This window comes from Camelus bactrianus, chromosome X (genome assembly GCF_048773025.1).
Source record: "Camelus bactrianus isolate YW-2024 breed Bactrian camel chromosome X, ASM4877302v1, whole genome shotgun sequence".
NCBI lineage: Eukaryota > Metazoa > Chordata > Mammalia > Artiodactyla > Camelidae > Camelus > Camelus bactrianus.
The window spans coordinates 111,400,356-111,412,729 of NC_133575.1; positions in this window are offsets into that span (position 1 = coordinate 111,400,356).

The window sequence follows — 12,374 nt, forward strand, 5'->3', positions numbered from 1 at the left end:
AAGCCTACTTTAGCTCTTTCATGCTGACCATGTGTGGGCTCCTTGACCCAGGCAAATTTATGAAGCAGAAAGGGTGACAGAACACACTTGTTTGGCCCAGTCTCTAAAAGCCACCCAATAGCCTTTATTCTTCCCAAACGTCACTCTAGAAATACACTGCAGAAGCATCTCTTAAATTAGTGACCACTCTGAGGATATTTTTCACTTTTGATTTGTTGCAGTTAAGAATAAGGCAGCAATATGAAGGATGTAAACACTTTTAACAATATGTTTACTGAATTGTCTTAAATATAATTGTATGATTTTATACTGCTTCTCTAATCAAATAGAGTTATCCTTTGGACAACTTTATAAAACAAAAAAACATTCAAAAAGTATCAGTGTCAGTCCACCTAGCCCTCAGCACAACCTCTGGTGTAAAATAGATTGCTCGATGAATGAAAGTACAACATCAGATCCTTATATTTTATATTCCCTGGGCTATAATTCTTTGCATATACATACATCTCATCTCCCTTACTGGATTGTGAGTTTATGGATCATAAGACAGAGATGTTCTTTGCTATGTTCCCAGTACAGAGGACAATGCCAGGAACATAACCGTTGTGCAAAGAATGGGGGTTAAGTGCATAGGATAGTTGCACAAATGAGTGGAAGAATGAATGAAAAAACAAACCAGTGAATATGCTGACGCTTGTTTTATTCTGAGTTACACGTACTATTTGGATCCACCTAAAATAATTGGGTTTGATGAGGTTGTAAGTTATGAATATAATCATGTATTATAACATTTCTTATAGGAAAATTGAATCTGAATTAGATTGTTTGTTGTACAGCCATACTGCAAAGGGTTTCTGTTACTCAAGACTTTACAGTTTATACACAGTCCGCAGAAGTGGGCCAGGTGGCTCACTGTTTCAGAACTACTCATTTTTCCCACTTTCCAAATATTTGTACTGATTTATATTTGAGCATCTAGAAAGACTGATCCAGAATGATTATTTCAGGGTTTGTATAAGAAAACAACTTTGAAATAACTGATGAGGAATACAGTCATTATTGTGTCAACATAGGTCTTACTCAAAAGAATTATGATATAAAGCTTAAACTTGATACAAAAATTAACTCTACATGTATCATAGATTTCAATGCAAAATTGTAAAACTTTAGAAGATGGCATATAAGTACATTTTCAGAATCTAGGGATAGGCAAAGAGTTCATAGACTTGACATCAAAATATGTTCTATAAAAGAAAAAACCAATAAATTGAACTTCATCAAAAAATAAATAAGACTTTTACTCTATAAAAGACCCTACACAGAGAATGAAAAGCCAAGTTACAGACTGGGTGAAAATGCTTGTAATCCACATATCTTGCAAATTACTTGTATCCAGAATATGTTTTTAAAAAAAAAAAAAAAACTTCTCAAACTCAACAGTAAAATAACAACCCAGTTAGAAAACGGACAGAAGACATGAAGAGACATTTCACCACAGAGGATATACAGATGGCAAATAAACACACAAAAAGAGGTACAACATTGCTAGCTACTAGGGAGATGCAAATTAAGGCCATAATGAGACAGCACTACACCTAAGGGCTAAAATTAAAAAAGAAAAAAAAAAAAGCATGCCCACACCACATACTGTTGAGGGTGTGAAGAAATCGAATCTCATATATTGCTGGTGGGAATGTCAAAGACTGTAGCCATTCTGGAAATAATTTCACAAGTTCTTAGATAAAACTAGACATACAGTTACTATAAGATCCAGCAATCACACTCCAAGACTCTTATTCTGTGAAAATGAAAATTTGTGTCCACACAAAAAGCTGTAGATGAATGTTCCTAGCTGCTTTATTCATAATAGCCTGAAACTAGAAACAGTTCAGTTCTTTATCAGTGGATGAATGATGAAACAAACTGTGTGGTACATCTATACCATGGATTAAAATTAACAAAAAGAAACAAATTATTGATACAACAACTTGGATGGATCTCAAGCACATTTTGCCATGTGTAGAAAGCCTGTCACAAAAGGTCTAAGGTAGAATAAATATATATATTTAGTATTTGCCCCAAGTTCCTGGCACAGAGCTCCTAAAACCCTTGGAATTTCCTGAGCAATAGGGAATGTATTCTGTTATTCATAACAAGCCCTTTTCAGTCACACTTGAGTTTATGCTGATTAGGTGATTTGGGAGGGGGCTGGTCACCAGAAAAAGTGATTAGAGGGTTGGAACTTTTGTCCCCACCGCCTACCTGTGAGGAAGGGTGAAACTGGAGACTGAGCTCTATAGAAACTCGTGAACAGTGAGCTTCAGAGAGCTTCCAGGCCAGTGAACACCTTGAGGTGCTAAGAGGGAGAAGCTCTTCACCCTCTTTGGCCCCCAAACCTGATCCTATGCACTTGGCTTCCATTTTTTTGTTCCGGAGCAGTATCCTTTGTGATATACTGGTAAACATAAGTGATGTGTTATTCTGAGATCTACGAGCCATTCTAGCAAATCATCGAAACTGAGGAGGGTGGTTGTTGGGACTCCCAAATTTGCAGTTGGCTGGGCAGGGGTTTGTGTAGCCTGCACATCCTCTTTGTGGCTGGCATCTAAAGTGGGGGTAGTCTTGTGGGAATAGGCCCTTTAACTTGTGAGATCTGAGGTTAACTCCAGGTAGACAGTATCAGAATTGAGTTGAATCGTTGGGCACCCACTTGGTGAGAATTGCAGGACTCCATTTATTTAACATTCTCAAATGAGAACATTATGAGGTAGAGAAACATTCATGGTTTCCAGGGATTAGGGATGGTGAGGGTCACGGAGGTGGTTGTGACGATAGTGGGGAAGAATGAGGGTGATTTTTGTGGTGTCTGAGTAGTTCTGTACCTTGATTGTTATGGTGGACTTTATACAAATTTACACGTGATAAAATGACAAAGTACTATACTCACACCTTACACACATGTTAATTTCCTGGTTCTCATATTGTGCTATTATGGTAGAAGATGTCACCATGGGGTGTGGACAGGGGAGACTGTGTGAAGGTTGTGGTTGCATGGGACCTCTCTACTACCACACTGTCTCTGCCACTTCTGTGAATCTATAATTATTCCAAATTAAACATTGGGGAAAAAAGCCCTCATAGTCACCATGGACTCCTCCGCCCCCCTCTGCGCCACTGATATCCAATTAACAAGTTCTACGCATGTCGTTATATACATTGCTTCCCCCTCCCCACCTCTACTGCCCCAGGATAGGCCACCAGGATTTCTTTCCTCAGTTATTATCATAACTTTCTAACTGGCTCTAGGCTTCCGTTCAGACCTTCTCCAATCCAATCCCCATTCTGGTGAAGTGATGTTTCAAAAATATGTATATAATTGAAAAAATTTTAAAAAAAGAGGAAGAAAGGAAAAAGCGAAAAAGAAAAAGAAGGAAAAAAATGAAAAGAGATTAAAAAAAAAAAGAAAATATCTGTCTAGCATGCTTTCTCGTAAACTGCTTAAGATTCTTCATTGCCTACAGAATTCAGTGTCAGTTCCTCAGCATGGCATTTAAGGCCTTTCGCAGCTTCCTTTTAAGCCTCATTGCCCATTCTGCTGCACCAGGGGTCTTTTGTTACCGCTACACCAGGCCCTTCGTCTGTTCATAACCGCAGCCTGTGCGTTAGCTCAGGCCATCTCCTTCACCCGGGTTGCCCTCCTTTCACTCTCACAGGCATGCTGAAAACCTGGACTGCAGCTTCTGGCTCAGCTATGCTACCCTCTCTGATGCTTGTCTTGGTTACTCACATTTTAATTTTATTTACAAATTGGCATTCATTTCTTCTTTAATATAGGAAACTGAGTATATACTAGTCACTGTGCTGTAATAAACACATATATTCCCTGACTCCCAGTAACTTATATTTAAAAAAGATTATGTACACTCTGTCCTATTTTACAAAAGATATGTAAGCATTTATGTAAATGTATTTATTGTAAAAATATCAAAATACTGTAGTCAGAGTAAGGAGACTCTTTGATTCAAATAGCAATGGTGGGAGTAAAATTAACATATAAAGTGAGTTGATTTCAGAACTCTGGTAATAAAAGATGGTTTGCAAATTTGATGTCTTTTACTATCATTTTGGCTGGAGGTGTTTGATGCAGATATGTTAATAGATAAATTATAATACGATCTGGTAAATGTTCTAATAAAGTTATACACGAGAAGAGATGCCAGAAGGGGTGAGTTATTGCCTAAGAAAATCAGGATATGTTTCTGGCTATAAGACGGTTGAGTTGTAGTTTCCAAAGGGTGGGTGATGGATAGAGATTTTAAAAGCAGAGGGAAGGGTGCACATAATGGCACAGTTATAAAAGGAGAATAAGGCAAATTCAGTGTAGCGTGATTAGACGGTGCATAGAGGTAAAGTGGCTGGTATGGCTGGAGTTAAAACAAGAGAGAGGTTTACTCCTTGCTGTTACTCCCTTATATGCCAGTAGGGCATTTTTATTCTATTCTTAACTGGTATCCACATAGGCTGTATTTTAACTCTATGATAACATTTATAACTCTCTTGTATTATATTTAGTTGTATTCATTTTTTATTCTCCTTGCAAGTCTATGGAATCTTCAAAGGCAATGGACATTTTGCATTGATCTTTGTGTACCCAACAATGAAAACTCTACTGTTTATGTGGAGCCTGTGTTTGTTGATTGGCTGAAACAGAGCTCTGATTCAGGTAGAATAAAAGGAGTCCATGGTTTTTCTCCCCTTTGTTTATAAGTGTTTTGTTTTACTACCTCTGATTCAGGAATGCCATCGGCCTGTATCTGTGATGGTAGACAGCGGTTAAGATGATAAGCATCTTCATCAGTGCTGCAGACTTCCAGCTCTGCTGCGTCGCAGAGTACCACGATCCTGGTAGTTGCTATGGTAGAGAAAAGTTTCCTGCTGCAGCTTGTTTTTGAAACTATTTTTACAGATGACTCAGAAACTGAAATTAAATATTTATAACCACTCATTGTATTACAGAACTAAAAGAGTTCATGTAGACCATCTAGTCTAACCATCCAGTATTTTGGAATTTGAAACCAGTCCAAAAGAGGTTAAAAAAATCACCTGCATTCACACATTTAGAGATTCTGAGTTAGGACCAAAACCCAGAACTCCTAACACTCTGTCCATAGCTTACTTTTAACACAAAGCCTATGTTTCTTCCCCTTTTTGGGGGGGAAAGTATGGTCATTTAAGATGTCACATTGTCAATATTTCTTTAGCCAGTGAATCAAAATCCCAAAGAATACAGTCTTTTTTCTTTTTTAACGAGCTGAGTGACAGTCAAAATTCTATTTTATAATCTTCACCCTTGATTTTTTCAAAATAAGTGAAAAATATCTACAAATAAGAACTCATATCACTTCAGAAAAATATATAATCAAACTTTTACTACCCATGTAAAGTTATGTGAATACTTACATGAGTATGATTTTATATTAATGTATTTCCCTACTTCAAAAATGGAAAATATCAAATTATATATTTTTAACTTATACTCCTCTTTCCAAAAAAAAAAAAAAAGGTTTGAATACATGGTAGGAGATTACCTACATGCAATGAAAAAATAAAACTAAATTGTGTGATTTAAAACTAGAGAGCTGGATTTTATTTAATTTTTTTTATAACGGCCAAAGGTTGAGGAAAAAGGAGGTATTACAGGATAGTAGTAGGGGACTTAGACTTGGAGAGCAAAGACACGTATAGAATTTATTATTTCAATAAGTATTTCTTAAGCAGCCATTGTGGGCCAGGAGTAAAATATGATATACAGAGAGGAGTGCTTTCAGGAAGATGCAAGTTGACTCTTAGGTAGAAACGACTTGATATTCAGAGAACCAGGTAACAAGAAAATGGTCTATGATAGAGCACTGTGTAATTAGCATCTAGATTTACCTTTACATGTCACAGTCATAAAAATTGCTTTTTTTTTTTTTTTTCAAATTTAGTGTCCATATATTACTGAGGTAGGGAAGGTTTTATTATGCTTACGTTACAGCAAATGACTATCCTTTTACGTAAAATGAGGGCTTAAACCAGCTATTCTCTCAGAGACTTTCGAAATGTAATAGTCTATGAATTGCTAGCTTTCTTACTATTTCTGGTAATTAAAGTGATATTGAATTCTGGTTCCCTCAAAATTCAAGGAAAGTGACCCCTTGATGAGTGAAAGATGGCTTTAATGTTACTAAAGAGGGATTTGTGAATATGTTAGGTTACATGGCAAATGGAATTACATCTGCAGATGGAATTAAGGTTGTTGATCAACTGACCATAAAGTGGTGAGATTATCTGGGATTATCTGGGAGTGCTGACATAAACACAAGGACTCTTAAAAGTGGAAGAGGAAGGCAGAAGAATTAGCATCAGAGTAACTCAACACGGTGAGGACTTAACTGGTTATTGCTGGCTTTGAAGATGGAAAGGAGACACAAACCAAGGAATGCAGGTGAGCTCAAGAAGCTAGAAAAGACCAGGAAACAAATTCTCTTCTAGAGCCTGCAGAAAGGAATACAACCCTGCCAACACTTTAATTTTAGCCCAGTCAGATTTGTGTTAAGATTTCTAATCTACAGAATGGTAACATAATAAATTTGTGTTGTTTTAGTCCACTACATTTGAGGTAATTTGTTACATCAGCAATGGGAGACTAATACAAAAACCTTGACAGAACATTATTAACATCTCAAAGAACAGAGAGCAAAGTTGAGATATTTATGAGATTTTTAGTCTGGTTTCAGAGGGTCTTTCAATGAGAGCACTAAATTATGATTGGTTAAGGATCATGTTAATTATGGTTCAGAACTGGTGAACACAGCAAGGCAAAGATTTAGAGGTGAAGATTTTGAAGAGTCAGAGAGAGTAACATTTGTTTGAAGTTGTAAATTGATTGGATAGCTTGATATTTATTTAAGTAGATTTGGAGGGGAAATTTCTAAAATGAATAATAAAATTATTTGCAACTTTTCTCTTCCTGGGCTGGAATTTCCTGGAATTGTCAAGTCATTTTGATGAAGACAGTTGAAATAGTAAAGTTATGTTAGTGGAGACAGCAAGCTGAGTGGGTTTTGGTGTTTCTCATTCTCAGTGTCTCTGTGGTCATTCCTCAGTTTTAAACGAAGTTTTGACCATTAATATCTGGGGCTAAAATCACGCCAGATCTTCACCACCATTTGGGATATCATGATTGCATATCAATTTCCAAGGCTGAGTGTTTCACCTTCTGTATATGCTAGATTTTCCTGTTCATTCAGTTGAATCATTTGTTAGAACATTTTATAGGCCGGCAACTATACTGCAGCATTAGAGAATTTAGAGATCACACATGTAAACACTGAAACACAGACAAATACTAAAAGAAAGATTATATTAGAGTTTCCTCCAGGAGACAAGAGCCCCAAAATAAACCAAATGAATGGATAACATCCCTAACCTAAAGAACTGGAAAGACTGCATATGGGGTTATTCGCTAACTTGCCCAATTTTTTTAGTTCTTTATTTCTTTCATGAATCTTTTACTTATATTAAGATCTTAGAGAAGTCTGCATGCTCTTCTCCTAAAACACCACATGTCCTCCCTTAAAAAGCCAACATCATATCCGAGGCAGGTCTCTTTTGAACTTCCATAGCCCAATGTCAATGACCTTTCAGGTAAAAAGGTCTGTAGCCTTGGTGGCATTGTCTAACTTGCCTTTTATTCTCTGAAACCTCGCATGCAGGATTCTCTCATTCCTGGGCCTCTTGTAAAGTGTGAAGTGAAGTGAAGCAATCCAGAATTGCCTTTCAGAAGTTAGGATTTGGACCACTGTTTTCTTTCTTGAAGTAAAGGACAGCTTTTCTTTTTCTGTCTTGAAATCATTAATATAAATGATACATTTTTCCTATGGGGGAAAATGATGAGCCAAAATGGATCCTAGGTTACATCATGGCCTATCCTGAAAGGAGGCATCACTTTGCCAAGTTAAGGTCCTACCCAGTTGTGGTAAGTAGTCAGTAGGCTTTTGTGGCAAAAATCCAATACAAGTCATAGGAGAGCTACACCCAATGATCTCCTTTTAACCAAAATACCTCCATGAAATTGTCAAGCTATTGTAACCTTTTGATGCTGCTCATTAAGGATGATCTGCTCTTAGCTGATGAAATTATTATAGGGTTTATTAGGTGGATTTAAGCAAAAGAGTAATGCATCTTACTTGTAAGATCTGTGAACATGAGACAGTTTCCAAATATATACCATCTGTTCCCCAGCTCTCTTTATTTCTGTTTCTGTGAAAGTTTGGTTACAAAAGTTAGTTCTCATGAAATGTACCCATACCTCCTTTTCTAGGTCTGATATGAGAAAGGCTTTAGATTTCTGCATGGCTGGCCTATTTTTGTGTTTGTCATTTAAAAGTCACTAAACAATTAAGCTCAGTTACCCAGGAAATCTACTGATTCATTTTAAGGATCTTGTACCAAAGGAAATTAGGTGGTACTCAAAGGAAAATGTACATTGAACCCAAGAGTCAGTGTGTTTATATACATTATCCAGTTCATGTGTAAATTGTAACTAGGTATTGGACTCACGTCAAGAAGTGATTAAGGATCACTAAGTAACATAGTTAAAAATAGCCTGAATACAGTAAAAGAGAACAAACGATAGCTAGGAAAATTAAGAACAAACGACTGAAGATTAAAACATGACAATTTTCATCTTGTTCCATGGATCTTGGATGGAAGCTGTCTAATTCTCACGTGGTTGTCTACTTGGTCCAGAGATCCTAGGTAGAAGCTTGAGGTCTCTGGTAGGGATCATCACTCAGTAATCCTTGTGCAATTTGAATACAGATTTCTCTTAGGAATCCTTCTCTGACTTGAATCCAATGGCTGGCAATCTGTAGTACTCTCTTTGAAACTCTCTTAAGATTTAGTCCCTTGAGCTATCATACAGGTTAGGATCTTATTGAGGGTTTAGAGATGAAGTACCAGACTTAATGATTAGCTAGAACATTTTCTTTAGTTTCCACCTTATTCACTTTTATATGTGCCCCTCCCTTGATAATAGCCACCCACTTAGTAAGCATCAGAGCAATCAAAATTTATATTATCTGTTGACCACTCTTAATTGGGTTTCCTGATGAAGACAGGAAAGTTAGCTGTTTCCTAAGAACTCCAAAAATGCCAACTAACCCCCAAACCCTATCTGCTACCAGTGTATATATCTGCCCTCTTACCTCCAGTCTCTGAGGAGCACAGTGAGTTCTGCCACCTAGGAATATTTTGCTAATAGAAAATAGTATTTGGTTTGTATGCTATAGGAAAGCAGAGAATGTCTACTTTAATTATCACTCTGAAGTCTTGAACAAATCTACATCTTTGCCCAATGGGTTTTAGGTCTACAAGGTTAGGACTGTTACAAGGATTGATAGAAAATTTGGCAAGTCTTTTTTCTAATAAGCTTTTAACTATTCTGTACTTCTGTAAGCTTATGGTTTATGAGGGTATTGTATGAGTTTGGCTAGAGGTTTAGATAAGTCAGTCTGAACTTTCATGGGTTCAGCCCCAATAATCCTACCTATATCAGATTATTTTGCCCACAAAAAAATCTGGTACCTCTTTGAGATCTTCCATTTGAGCTTGATTTAGACACAAGGGTAGCATTAAATCAGTGTATCTAAATTAGCTATGATCTAATTATCAATAAAGAAATTTTCAAGGATTTTGGGGAAGAGACCATCAAGAGGTCCTTTTACCTGGCAATTCTCTTTGCATAGTAAATCCTTTTCTATCAAATTAGGGCATGTGATATCACAGAGGAGGAAATAATGTTTTTTGGCTAAAGATCTGAGGATGATTATTATGGACCAGAACATGGGGAAGGCCCATGAATTATTAGAGATACTCACCACCTGAGAAGTTTCTTGACTTCAAGGGAGACGTGTAAGAGTGGTAGGCCTAAGGTTTGCATTATAGTGCTCACATCAAGATAAAATTTATTCAGGTTGTCCTTTAATGTTTTGAGAAATTTCTCCTTATGAGTTTAAAGGTAAAGGCAGGAAATTTGGTGTTTTATTTCCCTTTGGAGCACCTCTGTTGATTACTCATATTATATTTTTTCCTTTGTTTTCTTAGCTAACACAGAATAATTTTTCCCCATATCTTTTCAGTTTAGAATTTGTACAAGTATCTGTTTTGAGAGAGTCCTTCCTTCCAGTGTGTAATGACTAGGGTGGGAACATCATTCATTTTTCCTATAAGACCATCAATTTCTTTTGAGTCATATTCTGTCTCTATTCTAAGGCTCTTTCAAAATGTTCAGAGATGTTGGAAATGTGTAAATGAGGCTCTTTGCCATTCTAATATTTGCTTGCCTTTAAATTCTTTCCCAACTTCTGGCACAAAAAGCGAGGCGAGAGATGAGAACATTTATGCTTCAGAGTTTATTCGGAATGCTGTAAACGTGTTAAGATGCTTACCTTTGAAGTCTCCGATGGACTCATTCTTTCTTTTCTTCCAGAACTGAATCAGGGCCCAATCTATTTTCATGAGAAAGACAGGGGAGAGGCTACAAAAGACATTGTTCAATATTTAAAGGTTTTCTAAACTTTACTAGGAATGGATTAGGCTAAAGACTTGAATGGATGATGTCACAATTTAAGATTAGATTATCTCTAGAGCCTCTTTCATATAGATTTTATACCTGAAAGTGCTGGACTTTACCTGAAAGTTGTGAAAAACAGTAGTTTACATATATCTGTAATAAACCGATTTAAACTTTTCCTATAAGAAGAAAACTTAAAGACCACTTATATGAAAACAAAGATGAAGTCTCACTTTCTAACTTGCTTTCTCATTAGTTCCTACCAAGGAAAGATCTTAAAGCTGTGAATGACATTTTTCTCGTAATGAATCCTCTCAGGATACTGTGTAGCCTGTGAAAAGTACAAAGGGAGAAGAAGACATTTTAACTTTAAAAGCTTTATTTTCAGTCTAACCCTCCCTAATTGAATGTTTTTCTCTTCTTGTTTCATGAAGACAAAATGCAAATCAGCACAGCTATTCAGTTTCCAATATGTCAAGATGTAATGTAATGTATGTATTGTGTATCTACTTCAAATTCAAGTTAATGTCTTTGATTTATGTTTGAAGGGAAAGGGAGTAACACAAAAATTAATAATCTCCTTAGTTATAACCCTAATGAGATGAGTACAGATGGTCCCCAACTTACAATGATTCAACTTTCAGTTTTTCAACTTTACCATGGTGTGAAAGCAATACACATTCAGTAGAAACCGTATGTCTCCTGATGCTGGAAAGCAGCAGTGAGCCACAGCTCCCAGTCAGCCACGCGGTCATGAGGGTAATTGACCGATACACTTACAACCATTCTGCCCTCGTGCAACCATTCTGCTTTTTACTTTCAGCACAGTATTCAACAAACTACAGGAGATAGTCAACACCTTATTATAAAATAGACTTCGTGTTAGATGAATTTGTCTAACTATAGGCTAATGTAAGTGTTCTGAGCATATTTAGGGTAGGCAAGGCTAAGCTGTGATGTTTGGTAGTTTAAGTGTAGCTTTGACTTACTATATTTTCAACTTAAGATATGTTTATCAGGTAGTAACCCCATCATAAGTTGAGGAAGAGCTGTACTGGCATCAGGGTTGAGTGTTATTTTGTAGTTTTCCCTGTGAGTTCTCTATATTGTACTAGCCAACCCCCAAATCACTGAACTTCTCTCAAAAAGGAAAAGGAGGAAAGAAAGAGCTAAAGAAAAATGAAAGGGAGCAGACTATGCCACCCCAAAACACACGTCTTTGTCCTAAGGATTATTCTGAGCTGATGATTTCCAAGAAAAGGCAGACACAGGAAAAGCTCCAAAAACTAAGTAGAAGTTACGCTTTTATAAGGGACATTTGCATTTATAAGGAAAATTTCCATTTGTTAGGGTGTCTCTCTCTTCACACGGGGAAGAAAAAGATGACTCTAATCTCTAGAAACTCTTACCAATGGAAAAGGAATCACTTAAATCTGCATAACAACTTTACCCTTGTTTACTGTGCTTTTCTCGGTCACCTTCCACAACTGGCTCCCCCAACCCCCAACATCTTATTTTGTCCTTCGCTTGGTATGGTATTTAAAGTGATGGGCCCATTTTGTGGAGTTAGTTTTCCTGGGTCTCTTCCATGTTTTCAGGAGGTATCCATGTTATTAAACTTCTGTTTCTTTTTCTCCTATTAATGCCTTTTATCACAGGGGGTCTCAGCTAAGAACCTAGGAGGGTAGAGGACAAATTATTTTTTCTCCCCTATATAAGGAGAGAAGGAAGGAAAAAGAAAAAGCAATGAAGCTCA